We start from the raw sequence: 13,273 nt of genomic DNA, 5'->3' as shown, positions 1-13,273 counted from the left end.
TCAAGGACGGGACATTTCTTAAGGAAGTTCTGAAGTTCTGGTAGAGAGCACTGCCTGTTGTGGGATGCTTTTTGTTCAGGCCAATGTAGTCAGTCTTTCACCACTGAGTTTTTTTAGTTTTGTTGTGGAACACAGAGGTTATTTTTAAGCAGCACAAAAATATTCATCAAGTCACGTACTGACACTGAAATAAAATAAAAAACCCCACAACAACAAAAACCCCAAATCCAACAACAAAAAACCCACCCCGGAGATATGCAGTAACCTAAAAAGTGTCGAATTCAAGTTACACTGAATCCAGGAGTTGCATTTGTCTGATGAGTTTTATTTTGGCCAACCTGAGTGCTCCAGAAGGAGTGGGAGGAACCACCCACCGTCCTGCACTGATCCCGTCTGGAAACGTACTCGCACTGCGGAGGAGGAGAAGAGCTTTTGTTAAACTTATTGCATTTATTGCTATTCAGAAGAGTAGGTTTTAAATATCTTTTCACTATAATAGATGCAAAAGAAGATAGCCTGAATCGCAAATTCCCACTTTTAGGAAGTGTGGAGTGCCTCAGGCTTAGGGAGCCCTGCCTTGTTAGAATTCTAGCAAATGCTGTTTTAGTGATGCAGTTCAGTGTATGAGTTTATATTGTATTATTGAATTGTTTTGTATTAGTAGCATATTGATTTGATCTATAACATAAATATTAATATATTTCAGACTGAAATTATAAATACTAAAAGAAGATACTTTTTTCAGATAGCTAAGATAATTCAAGTTATTGCAATTTTTTCAAGAGTTTTCCTTTGTTTTCTCTGCATCTCAAGGCATCACAGGCATCATATTGCAACAGAACAAAAATATTTTACTATGGCAATATTCCAGATATTTTTTCTTTTTTGTAGAAAGTTGAAAAAAATGCTTTCTGTGTAGCAGTGTGGGCTGTGGGATGGTATTTTCCCATGGTCCAGTGTTCCCAGTTTCCATGGAGCACCTGAAGAACTGTGTTTGTTGGTCAGCCCTGTGTGCAGCTGTGGGACGGGCCAGCTCGGGGCAGTGGTTCCTGTGCAGGAGAGGTTCCAGTCTGGCTGCACCATCCAGAGAACACAAACCTGTCAGCAGCTGGGCCAGGCTGGTGTGCTGGAGCTGCTGGAGGAACACCTGGAGCCCTCAGCTCCCCACCGAGGCTTGGTGCTGTTTTCCTGGAGTTCACGGAATCCTGGCTTCCTGAACTGATTGTTCTCCACCTTGGTGCCGTGATTGAACATTGTGAAAACAAAGGATCCTGCTATGCAGACATTTTCTGTGTTTTGAAGCACAAACATGATCTTTTCCTTGTGAATGGAAGCTGATTGATTACACTTTGGATGAATGTCCCTATACATCCTCGGGCAACCCCTCCTTCAGCTGTGCAGCACTCAGCAATGCCTCATCCCACAGGCCAGCAGCTGGTTTCTACTTGTGTGGAATGTTCTTCTTCCAAAATGAAGAACTGCTACCTCTGAGCAGGTAACTCCAGTGGTTCACGATTCTCTGGGAGCTGGGAGCTGTTCTTCCTTCCCCCAGGTTCCCTGACACCAGCAGGCCTTTGGAAGAACTCGCTGCTGTTGTGTGTGTGGCAAACAGCCACCTGCCTGCTGAGGCTGTTCTCTCAAATATCTGCTGTGTCTGTCTCACTTCCAAGTCTTTGGATGGGCAAACTTAGACATGTTGGAGGAAGGGGAGACAGGATTTGCTGCTGCATTTGGCTGTTTCCCTCCTTGCTCAGGATTTCATGGAGGCTGCCTGAACTTCAGTTTCTGGACTTAAAACAGAAATGGCTTGCATCTTGCACAGGATTATAGCCAGGGTAGAGATTTTTATCTTGGGAGCAAAAATGCCTTGTAAGTCTGGAAATTCAAGGATGGTGTGTCCTTTTCCCCCAGTACGAACATAAATACTACGTGTGAAAGCTCTGCAGTGTCATGCTGCTAATGCTCAGGAACTAATTAACATCCAGCCCCAGAACCTCTGGCAATTTATAACAGCTTCGGACAGAAGGAGAGCAGAGATGTACTTGTGATACCTAAACAGGCTTCTTACCTTTCTTAATTTTTACATTTATTTTATCAACCCTCCTATTGTACTGCTGTCTTTTGGATTTACACTTATCAATGGATTCTATAATTTCTTACACTAAGGTATCAGGTGGAAACCATTATAGAAGAGAATATTCTGCTGAAATTCAAAACTGTTAAGGTTCCTTGACCTGTGTTTCAAAATCAAGATACCAGACAACAGACGAATGAGGACTGTTCTGCAGCATCCTTTTTTTCAAGAATCAGTAGTACTTTGAGTTTTAAAAGAAGATTTCTTACAGAATATCAGGAAAAAAACCCCGAAAACCAGCTAATATTCTGTGTTCCTTCTTTACCTTACACAACTTTTTTAAAAGATACTGTAAGTTGAGACATATCTGCTTTACAGTTAAACTCCCTTAATTCAGCTGAGGGCAGTAATTCCGGACTGGAAGCTGTTGTGATTGTGCAGCTGGCTGGGTTCCTGGTGGAGGCTGGGAGGCAGCCCCAGGGTACAGAACCCCCTTGCCATGTCCCTGTCCCTGGGGATTGCTGTGCCAGAGGGGTCCCTGCTCTGCTGCTCTGGAGCTGTTCCCAAGCCCTGTGGGTACCTGGCTTTGCCACAGGCATGTGATACTTGGAGCTTTTCAGTCTCTGAAATGGGACAATCCAATCTGAGGGGAAGGCAGTGCTTTTCGCTGGGGATGTGCTGATTTGGAAATATGGTGCTTTCTTATTGCTAAAGCATTCACTGATCTCTCACGTGGTGCTGAGTGAGCAGCTCCCTGTGCAGCACTGGCAGGGACTTGGTTTGCCTTCCAAAGGCCCCTGCTGATGGGCAGCTCTGTGTGGTCCGAGGTTCAGACTTCTTGACAGTGTATTTTTTCAATATGAATGTGAAGCAGTTTGTGTGATGTGTTAAATTTGTGAGATAACTTCATAGGTGTATGAACACAGATGTCAGCCCTTCAGTTTTAGGTGTGTATTAGCTTTTCACCTGGTTTTCCTGGGAAAAGCTGGTGTTTGATATGATTTATCTTGTCCGGGGTACTGACAGTGGGCCTGGTGACACTGACTGATATGGTGCTAATCCCTGTGGCCTCTTCCCTCTCGAAGTGTGTGTTGGGGGATGCAGTGACTGTGCCTCTCCCCTGGCTCATGTCAAGGTCGTTTCTTCATCTGGATGGGATATGTGGCTGTCAAACTGCCCACGGTGTAGGATCTGTGTGGGTTTGCGTGGCAGCTCAAGGTGGAATGGAGTGTGTGCAGTGCCTTGGGCAGGAGACATTCAGCATGTCCCCCCAGCAAGTTATCCTTCATCAGGACACAACTACAGCAGGTTTCCTCCTGTGCAACTGGTTTGTGTGGGTGAGAGCAGCTGTGGCCTTGACTCTACACTGGACAGACAGGATCAGATGCCCATTTGTCCCAGGTGAACTTAAACCAAGATGTGAAGTCTTGACACAGAACTAGAAGAGGGAGGCAAAATGGCTTGAACTAAATGTTTTCAGATGCTGACTTGTACCTTTAAGTGAGGTGGAACATGAAAGTGTGGTTCTGTGGGTGTCCAGATGTACCTGGTGTTGTTAGAGTGCTCTGGGTGGGTGCTAAATGCAGTAACAGCTTTGCTTATTAGTTAGTTGAGCAACTGTATGAAGATATTGGTGTTTATTTTATCCAAGAACCCCAGTGGAAATGGCCCTAGCACAGAAGGGAAGCAAACAAATCACCTTGATTTGACCTTAACATTTTCCAGTCACAGAGATGCTAGCAGGATGTGAATCAAAACAGTACTGCCTGTAAACACATCCCAGAGGAGCTGGCTACTTGCTGCTAGTTTAACTCTGTGATTGAAGGAGTTTGGCTTCCCTTAAAGTAGATATGATTTTATTTGTATAAATAAGAAAAAATAAATTGGGTATACCAGTATGATAGGAATCCACTCTAAGGATCCAAACCATGCAGTTACAACAGTGGAGAAAATAGCCATAATTCTATTCTCAAATGGTGCATTCACTATACTTTTTTCACTTTTGAAGATGTTCATTACACTGGGAAATTTACTAATTTTTAGGTGCAGCAATTAATTTCTTTATGGTCATTTAAGACCTATTTGTTCTTCTCTCAAATATTTCTTTGTCCTTATTTGTATCCCCAAGTATCCATAGAAAACAGTATCTCCTCAGTTTCTGTTTTGTAAGGTTAGTGATGGTCAAAAAAGAAGGTTTGGTCCCTTTATCATCATGACAGCCCTTGAATTCAGGCAGACCAGCACAACCAGCTGCAAATGTGAGAAACGAGGCCCGTACTGGGTGCAGGGTTAGCTTGCATTTCATCACAATGGGAGTAACACTTGCAGTTTCTGCTGGAAAGGTATTTTTGGTGTATTCTACCATGGCATGTGCCATCTCACAGGAGCACCTGGGGAACCCATGTTCTTCTCACCAGTCACTTCTTGGTGATGACCTTGCTGTCTGTCACAGAAACTTTCTTTGGTCACTGTCCATGGCTTGGATAAAGAGCAGCACCAAGATGTTCCTCAGGGTCTTCCATAACAATATGCCTGAGTAATGCCCCCAGCCTTTTTTCCTACCAAAGCCCCCACAAGTTTGGAAGATGTGCAGGCCAGTTGTTTTGCAATGTTAAACATGGTCAATCACAAGGGACTTCATTCCCAGTGGAGAAGCTTTTCCCCAGGTGGAGTTTCGTGTTAATAATACTCTTTTGTCCTCCTTCCTTTAACATGCTGGTCACACAATCACAGTCCCCTGACAGCAGAGACCATGTGTACTTTATTCTGCCTGAGGTACCTGCTGAGGTGTTACCTGGCTGAGTTTTCTCTACAGACAAGTGTTTCTGTCACCCCTTGAGTTTCTGTGCTGCTCTAGCAGGCCCTGTTTGGCTCGGTTATCTCCAGCTTTCTCATAACTCCCTACTATTTGCTTGGAAAACAGCAGTGGACAGGTAGATTTCTCCTCTCCCCTTAGGCTACAAAGGGAGTACTAACCTACTTTTGTATCTCTTTTTAGAGCAGGTATGCTTCCCAGGTAAGGAATTCTTTCTTGGCTTGGATGTACATTGTGTGCTTCTGTGTGTCATCCCTTCCCCTGCTTTGGATAACTATGGATTTGTTCCAGAGCAGGAGCACTGGACAGCTCTGCTGGGCTCAGCTGGTTCCTTTCACCACATTGTTTGCTATTTCATAAGATTTGTTCTTCTCAAATTCACCACTAAAGTGACAGGTCTGCCTACTTTAATTACCTTTCCATTTAAAATTTGAATCAGTCCATAATAATGTGCTCCATGGTGATTTCAGCAACTGATTTGTTTCTGTTCTGTCTTTTAGGCTCGAGTTTGTTGAGTAATCTTTTTTGTTTGTTTAATTGTTTTTTTGTCGTGGGATCTATGAAATGAATGCCTGTGTCCCACCACTGTGATGATCATTCGTGCCTCAATCCATGCCTAGAGGAGCTGGGTCTTACAGGACCAAGATGGTACCTGTTTCTAGTAGAGCTTCCACCCCAAAGTGTGAGTGGCCACTGCTAGCAGCTTTCTACTGCTGGGGATTCACTAAGCAGCAGTAATGGTTATGCTGTAAACTCTGTCCTTTGTCATGTGAAGGAACTCCAGCTACAAAACTGAACAGTCTCCAGAGAGATGAGTTTCCTCTCAGTAACATGACTATTCCTATCCTTTGAATTTTGGTTTGATCAATAGGTCTCATAATTCACCAATGGATTAAGATTATAACTAATAAATTACAAATATTGCAGAAGTCTGTAGTGAAGACACTGAATCAATAGTTTATCAAGGAAGGCTTTTTTCTGTTGAAAGTTTGTAGCTTTGAGAATGCTGTACTTGGCACGGGCACAAGTTTTTCCATCTTTTGCCAAGAGGTTGTCAATGAGGTTGGATCATCAGTTCTTTGGTATTCAATGTGAAACCTGCAGTTCATATTGCCATTCCAGTAAACAGTTTCACTTCTATGAAGACTTAATTTGGGTAATGGGGTCTAAAGACTCATCCCACCCCCGCATGGTGTTTGTTGGTGACAAGTATGGAACAGCCTTGTGCCAGAGCTTTGTTCCGTGCCAGCTCTACCACCTTTGCCTTTCTTGGAATATTTTAATTTCTCATTCCTGTCGAGAGCAAGGGGTAGTGGTGGTGGTGATCTTGGTTTTGAAAGAGTTTCCAGCTGGCTTCTCCAAGATGAGGGCTGGCTCCCTGGCACTGCTCCTGGCCTTGGAGACAGGCCCGACCCCTGCGGCACAGGGATGGTGCCACGGCCCTCCTGCCGTGCCTGGTGCTGGGTGTGTGGGCAGGACGCTCCTCCCAGCAGGAAGCCTGGGTTGTCCTGGCATTACCAGCCTGGCGTGGTTCTGCTCAGCCCCTGGGCTGTGTTGGGCTGTGGCTGCCCAGGCTCAGTGAGCCCTGCTCGGGTCCCTGCAGGCCTGGGGACAGCAGCTCTCCAGGACAGCGGGAGCTCAGCTGTGAGGAAATGCTGCCTTTGAAGGTGACCATAAATGACAAGTCAAGAGACTTCTGGCTTATTCCTGGCCACATCCTTTCTGTGGCTCAACAAGAGGATGTTGACAGGCAGCTACAGCACTGGTATTAAAAACATAGAAATGGGACAAGGTAGTGCATGTGTGTGTGCTGTGCTGTAAGTGTGCTGGAGCCTGCATTAATAGCCTCACTGAGGGCTACTTTTAAAACAATGAAAAAAGATTTTGTCAGTGTGTTGAGAGTTATTTGGAGTTAACTGACAGCATTACTGTAGAGAAACAAGTTACAAACTGTATTTGCCATTGAGTTTTTATTGTGCTTTTGTTTGACAAAAGAAGTGGGGTGTTACACATCTCCCTTAACAAGGTACATGTAAGGTAGATTTTTGAGCCTACTTTTGCCCCTCCTTGCTGGGCATGTTCACATTTGCTCTGGCATTTGCAGCTTCACCTGTTGGGTCCTATGAGAACTGAAGTAATAGAGAATGTACTAGGTGAGCTTTGAAAATTAAAAAGAGGTTGAACACTCAGTAGAACTCCTGTGCCTTTGCTGAAAAGCTCCATTTTAAATGGTTTGGATTTGAAGTGGTCTCTCACAAATAGGCAAAAAATGCAACTGGGTGAATACACATCCTCTTCCTATCTGTAATTTGTCCTGCTGTCTGTGATGATGAGAAGATAACTAGCAGCTGCCTTGGAGCACCTTGCTGAAATGGTTCATTTTCAGGTAGCATAAATGGTACGTGTGCCAAGTTTTTCAGTTCCTGTGATGGAGTAATTGGGGTGTTTGTGGATTCCTCCCTTCCCACGGGCGGGGTTCAGAGCTCTGTCCTGCCCAAGGGCGCTGGGGCGGTGCTTGGCTCGGCCGTCCCTGCGCTGCTCTGCTGCTTCTGCTGCTTCCTCTGCTGTGCTTTACAGCACTCACAAAGTTCACTTCAATAGCAGCTATCTGAAATTGTATATATTTTTATGGAGCTTAAGTAAGACATTCTAAAAATGGAAAGCTATGCCTCTAACTACAATTACTCGGTGAGCCTTACATGAAAGAGCGATCACAGGCAGTGGAAGTGCATTCTTTTCTGCTGGTGTCATCCAGGAGTGTATTTCCTGAGTTGGTGTATTGACGCTCTCCTGGGCTTGCAGACAGCAAGCAAGAGCAAGCTTTCTGGGTTTGAAAGTGGAAATCCCCTGAAACAGTAATTAATTGTTGTATTTTTTTATGACCTAAAAAATTGCGTAATATTCCAACTCCCTCCTATTACTGCGAGGCTTTGCTTTTGATCACTGGTTTTTAACTCTTTGTTCTGAGCTTTGTGTTACAGCACAGTGAAAATAACTGGTTAAGTTCATAACTCTACCGGTGGTACAGTTGTTTATTTGCATATATCAATATTAATTGTTAGGTATATCTAAATCCTAACTATAAGCATGTAATTTTTTTTCTATTATCTGTAGTTGTGAAATGATCTAAAGTCAGTTTGAATTTGGAAGGGGAGATGAGCCCCCCCCAGTATCCCATTTAGAGGAGACAGCAACACTTAAATAATTAATGTCATTGATATTGTCTGATACTGGCAAGAAGACAGCAGTAGTTCTTAAATGTTATCCTTGATTATTATTTTGTCTTTTCTTGCAGTGACTTCAATATTTCAGCTGTTATCATTTTTCCCCGTAGTCTCTGCTTTATATCCAAACACAAGCAACTTCTGCATAAAATTTGCATTGTTTTGGTTGCTTTCTTCTGACTTTTCAATTGATTCAACTTGAAACTGGTCGCATAAAACTTTAGTGAAACAGACTGGGAAGACTGTGCATTTTCAGTGCAGTGGGAAATGGAAAATAAGCAGGAGGGATAAATGAGGTATCCTTTTTTATTTTTCCTCTCTTCTCTTTTCCCCAGGAAAGCACTTTGATTACAGGCCATCCCAGCATCCTATTTTCCTCAGGGCTGTTGTTTTGCTGGTTTTCTTCTGAACTGGGTTTATACCTGATTTGGTGAAGGACTTGGTCCATGTGTCTCACAAACCCACATGGTGTGGGCAAGGCTTCACATTCAAGATGTGCTTCTCTAGTGCTCTTGTCATAGAACAAAATTAGGGAGGATTGATACAGTCTACTCTTGCCAAACCCACACTCTCTCCTAATACTCCAAGTTCTAGTGCCTGATATTGGGTTTGGTGTGCTTAATTTCCCCTGCTCAGGAATTAGCATGTCACTAAAATATGGGGCAGGGAATGAAAAGGTAGAAATAAGGATGATGTTGTTGTGACCAGTACTTGAGATTCCTTTGGTTTGAGCTTTTAAAATACATTTGAGTCATATTTTCAGTCTTTCAGGAACCAAGGCAGTAAAGCTGTCTGAATTGCATTTTGAACCGGTGAACTTTGATACAAAATGTTGCCACCTCATGACAAAATTGCATGCCCGTAGCAGATTTTACAGGAAGAGATATTTTCCACTGCAAGAAGAAAATCACATCTTAGCACCTCGTGGTGCTGCATAAAGATGCAGTTGTGCTGCATGGCAGGGAGCCTGTAATGGTGCTCTGAGGGTTTCTCCTTGTGTTAACTGAGCATCAGTGAACAACCTGAACTGTTTGCCTTCATTCAGTACCTGCTTTGATTCTTGACCATTTCCACACTTAATCTTCATTCCTTCAATATATAGTCTTCTGTCCCTCTGAATTTTTTTGTTGCTGTGTACTGGATTGGATATATTTTGCACTGTGGGCATCTATTTTGGAGTGTGGTTACAATTATTGACATTATTTAATGTACCATTGACCTGAGCTTTTTCCCCTCTGGCACTTCTGCAGAAAGTCTCCCTACCCAGCCACACACTTTAACCTGAGTCTGCCTAACCTTGGCTGTGTGTGTCACCCACCTGCTATGGGGAGGCACCTGGGTCACCTGGATGGGAACAGTTTGTGTGATTTTGTGGTTATCAGCATTGGCTCATTCACCTGCTTTGTGGTTTTCCTCAAGTCACTCAGTTTTCTTTGATCTCCTCTAATCATCTTGTCACTTGTAAATTTTGGTGCTTCACAGCTCTTCATCTCCTCATAAAGTATTAGTAGAAATACTGAATTCTCTGTAGAGTAATGTGTAATCCTACTACTAGTACATTAAGTTTTTAAGGCTGAACAAAGTCAAATATACCTCAGAAAAATAATAGCAATAATACCTCTTCTTTGGGAGATGGGAGAACTGATGGAAGTATTGGTAATTTTTTGTCTTAAAAGCCAGATGCTTGTTGTCTAATTCATATAATCTGTTCCTTCATGAAAGTTTTTTTAGTGCCTAGGTTGGAGAACAGAAGAGGAGAGAGCTCCATTTGCTTGAATTTAGAAGTTTGCAAGTAGAGTGTTCTTGGCAGCAAACAGAGTTTTGCTGTGCAGTTCTGTTTCAGAGCAAAAGGAAGAATAAACTACAGTTTAGTGATTGATTAAACTTCATTTTAGTAAAACCTTTTGCCATGCTTATTGTAGAATAGTGGTATTCCTCAATCTATGGAAATCAAGTAATCATTTCAGTAGGAACATCCATAGGTGGCATTGAAGAACTTGTAACTGTATCCTGAACAAATGCAGGTGTTTCAGCATCATGGGTTTCTAAATTTTGCAGGGACACAGTTGGGTTCTTGTCCCTGCCAATCCCAGGTAAGCTGCTCCTGGTTGCTGGCTCACTCCTGATCCAGCTCTGCCTGCAGGGATGGAGCCTGTGCTGTCAGTTCATGGCTGTCCTGAGGGAATCCCCTGCTTGGGGCTGGGTGCTTTCTAAAGGCAGGATGCTCCAGACCACCTCAGGGATACCCCTCACACCACATTCCTCAGACACTGGCATTGGCCAAACAGGAAGTCTGTAACTCTCCAGCTGTCTTTTAAAGTTGGGGTTGTAGCTGATAATTTTTATCATTGAGAAAATGGTTTGGTTTTGTTTTTTTATTTTCAAATATACTATTTGACAAAATTGAGAAGCATACTTTTATAAATGCATATAAAATAGTTTGGGGTTGATAATGCTTCCCGTTGAGGCACGTCTGCCTGCAGTTGGTGTGCATTATCTCTAGCAATAACATACAGAGTCACACTTCAGCAATAGTTTTGCAGGGCTAGGAGAAAATACAAGTGGGAACTGAATAGCAGGTGCAGCCATTGCTGTGCTTCGTAGTGGTTGTATCTGCACTTGCAGCTGCTCTCATCTGAACCCCCGTGTGCCCGTTTTGGGAGTTCTGAGCTGTGGGACTGAGCAGGTCCTGGTTTGGGCTGGGTGCAGGGCAGCAGTGCTGTCAGCACACCTGAGCTGCAGGTACTGACTGGCACAGTGTGCCAGTTACTGTGACATTCATTCTGAGGGACTTCATACCCTAAATTAATTGAGTCTGCTCCAGCACCAAACTGACAACTTATCCTTCTGTGCATGGTTGAATGAATAATCCATGAACGTCCTTGTCACCTGGCAGTCTGTTTGGAAAACCTGAAATCCTTCTGTGATGCTGCATGTCCCTCCTCCCCCTCATTCTGCAGTAGGATGAGGCTGAACTTTATCCCTTGGGATCAATCTGCTGTCTTTGCTATCTGCAGAGCTGGCTTTGAGCTGCTCTGATGAGGCTGTCCTAGATGGCAGTGGATTCAAATACCTCGACACAGCAGAACAGCATGGGCATGGGATGGCCCGGAGGAAAGGGTCAGATTTGAGGTCTTTTGTTTCTTTTAAGCCATGGAGCCTTGCTGACTGAAAAAACTGCAAACTCTGTTTATTGCCATGTAGCTGCTGGTCCTGCATACACTTGTGAGCGTGAATGTGCTCCAGACATCCATCAGATGGCAAAGAGGCTTCTTTTCAGGTGAGCTACAGACAGTGCCTTGGGCCTTGAAGGACCTGCTTGTAAATATGCCTTTATTCAAAATGGTTGTCTTGCTATACCTGCCTGATACCTTCTGGTGAATGGTTGGTTCAAAAGCTGTAAAAGATATTAGTCTCATGAGCATGTTACAACTGGATATTTGTGGATGTAGAATCTTGCCTGCTCACTGAAGTTAAAGTATGTAGCCATCAGCCAAAAAAACCCCCAAAACAAAACAACAAAACTATCTTTTCCTAGGAGCTGTAGCAAAAATACCTTTATGCAAAATCCAGGCTAATAACTTTTAACATTTTTAAAAGGACATAGCACCAAATGCCTTTTGATCCTGCATGTATTTAAATTTAAAAAAAAAAAAGTGGAAAAAAGTACATCCTGTAAAGAAAAAGGGATGAGGAAGAGGCTAAATTTAGCAGTAAGTCAGTTAAACACATCTCCCACGCTTTTCAGGTGGCAGATCAGGCAGGTATAGGTTTCCTTCTTCACAGTGGGACTTGGTCTGCACAATTGTGCAAGTGGGTTTTATCCTGTCATTACAGAAGGCAGTTTCTTCCATGGTTTCATCAGATAATACATTTACTTCCCTGGTTTCATCCTTCAGTCCTCATGCACAAAACTTGTGCACTACCAATGCCCACGAAGAAGAGGAATCTCTGAATACAGTGTTTAGCCTGTAGTGTGATGTTTGGAGTATCTTCACTTAACGCATCTGGAAATTTCAAACAGCGTTTTCACGTAAACCTTGGAGCCACCTTTCACAGGATCCATTTTTAGTTCCTTGCATCATCTTAGCAGGTGGGTAAGTTGTGGTCTGCTGCCTCTCCACCCGAGCACTGTGCAGGCTGGCAGACAGAAGGCAGAGCATGTCTCTGTTCAGTCCCTGGGTTGCAGGGAGCTTGAGAACCCCAGCCTGGTCTGTGGGGGAGCAGCACTCCAGCCCTGCAGCGGGATGGAGCCAGTGGGAACTGCTCCTGCCTGCACTGACAGCTCTGGGAGGGAGCTGGAGAAATCAGATACATTTTAATCGTGTCTTCATGTAAAAACTGTAGAGATGTTGTATGTCTTGTTTTGGCTTTCACATAGTCTGTAAAGGATGAGAAGAGCAGAGTCTTTGACCAAGAGCTGAGATGTGCCTTGTTGCTCTCAGTGTAGATATACAAGAATAACTTGGTTGTGTAGTAAATACCATGTCAGTGTCCCAGCAAGATGATTAAAGCTCATTGGAGCTGTTTCCTTCTGTACTAATGAGTATTGCCCTGATGTCCTTGGTGATTTACTCTTGTTGCTTGAGTTAATGTTGTAGCTAGATAAGTATGAGGATTTTCAGAGCTGAAAATTGTTTTTTTCATGTTACCCATGTGAAATAGATCCAATCCATCCTGTCCTAACTGGCAGAGTTGGTAAGAACTGTGTTACCTCTTCAGCATGAGTTGAGCTGGGGACTGTCCTTACTTGCTGCAGATCAGCAGTGGGAGGCTCAGAAACAGGGAGCACAGGTAAGGAGAAAATTTGGGAGAATAACCAATGGAAGGAAGAGAGGAGGAATACAAAGGGCAGGGAGTAGGAAGTTGTGAAAAAGCACCACTTTTTCTCTCTGGCAGTGATCCTGGAAAGATCTGGCTTCTCTTTGGGCCTGTACGACAAGGAGAGGGACTACTTGGTACTGGCAAAGCTGTCTGGATATGTCTAAGAAAATAACAGGAGGAGCAGTGAAAGGTGGGGAGTAGAGACTAACGAGAATGAAAACTGAAAGGATGGGTTACCACACTCAGTTTAGTGATTTCTCATATCTCTCCTCTCCTTCTCAGCTGTGTGTTCTTGTTCCTTCCTGCATTAGTGATGACACAGCTGCGAGGTCGACT

This window comes from Neopelma chrysocephalum, unplaced genomic scaffold (genome assembly GCF_003984885.1).
Source record: "Neopelma chrysocephalum unplaced genomic scaffold, ASM398488v2 Primary Assembly neopelma1_103b, whole genome shotgun sequence".
NCBI lineage: Eukaryota > Metazoa > Chordata > Aves > Passeriformes > Pipridae > Neopelma > Neopelma chrysocephalum.
The sequence above is the reverse complement of the archived record's forward strand: the minus strand, read 5'-3'. Positions refer to the sequence as shown.